Source organism: Monopterus albus, unplaced genomic scaffold (assembly GCF_001952655.1).
Source record: "Monopterus albus unplaced genomic scaffold, M_albus_1.0 scaffold93.1, whole genome shotgun sequence".
Lineage (NCBI taxonomy): Eukaryota > Metazoa > Chordata > Actinopteri > Synbranchiformes > Synbranchidae > Monopterus > Monopterus albus.
Genome location: NW_018127973.1, coordinates 992,312 through 993,249, shown reverse-complemented (window position 1 = coordinate 993,249; position 938 = coordinate 992,312).

The following is a 938-nucleotide window of genomic DNA, read 5'->3' as shown; positions in this document are numbered from 1 at the left end:
TCATTCAAAACTTCACCCAGCGCCCCGCTGCCAATAAAAACTACTTCAAAGTTTGTACAACAGCTTAAATGTTGCAGCGGTTAAATTAGATAAGTCTACTGTTTGCGAGCAGACCGTGGTTTAACAGCAGGGGCACGGATCCGTCGTGGCCATCGGTCGACACTGTTGGGACCAGAGACAGCCAGGCAACAGTTTGTTTTAAAGGCACAGTGCTCTGAGCAAGCGAGCAGCTTCTTCTTCTTCTTCTTCTTCTTCTTTCTTCTTCTGTTGTTTATTGGCGGCTGGCAAACAGGTGCTCTTTAAGCTTGTCATACCCTAACCCTATAAATAACTAGCTGCGTCGTCGTTTAAAATAGCGCAACATGTTCGGCCGCCTCTTCTGTTTCCTGACCGTAGAAAACTACATGACCCTTTACATCCTGTGACATCTCGAGAGCAAGCTGAATTAGTCACCTCCCTTTCAGGAAAAAACCTCAGCCTTTTGCTTTTGCTCAATAAAATTAGAGGACTGAACTGGTGAACTCCTGAATTTCCCTCGGGATCAGTAAAGTATCTATCTATCAACACAAATTCCTATGGGCAGTGGTGGAATGTAACTAAGTAAGATTTACTCAAGTAAAATTCATGTTACTTTATAGTAGTGTACTCAACTACATGAAGAAATAGGTTAAAATACTGCAGGCTGCTTTTTACCCTCCTTTGCCTGTTTGACAGCTATTGGGCCTACACAGCCTAGTCTGCAAAACATTAACTACTTTAAAGACAGTTGTGAAATGTACATTACTGAAGTAGGTACAGTAGCCTAAGTTCAGTTTTTAGGTATTTGTTTTTGAGTAGCCTATTTCTATCTTCTGCTACTTCATACTTGGACTTCATCACATTTCAGAGACAAATATTGTGCTTTTTACTCTGCTATGTTTATATGATAGCATTTGATA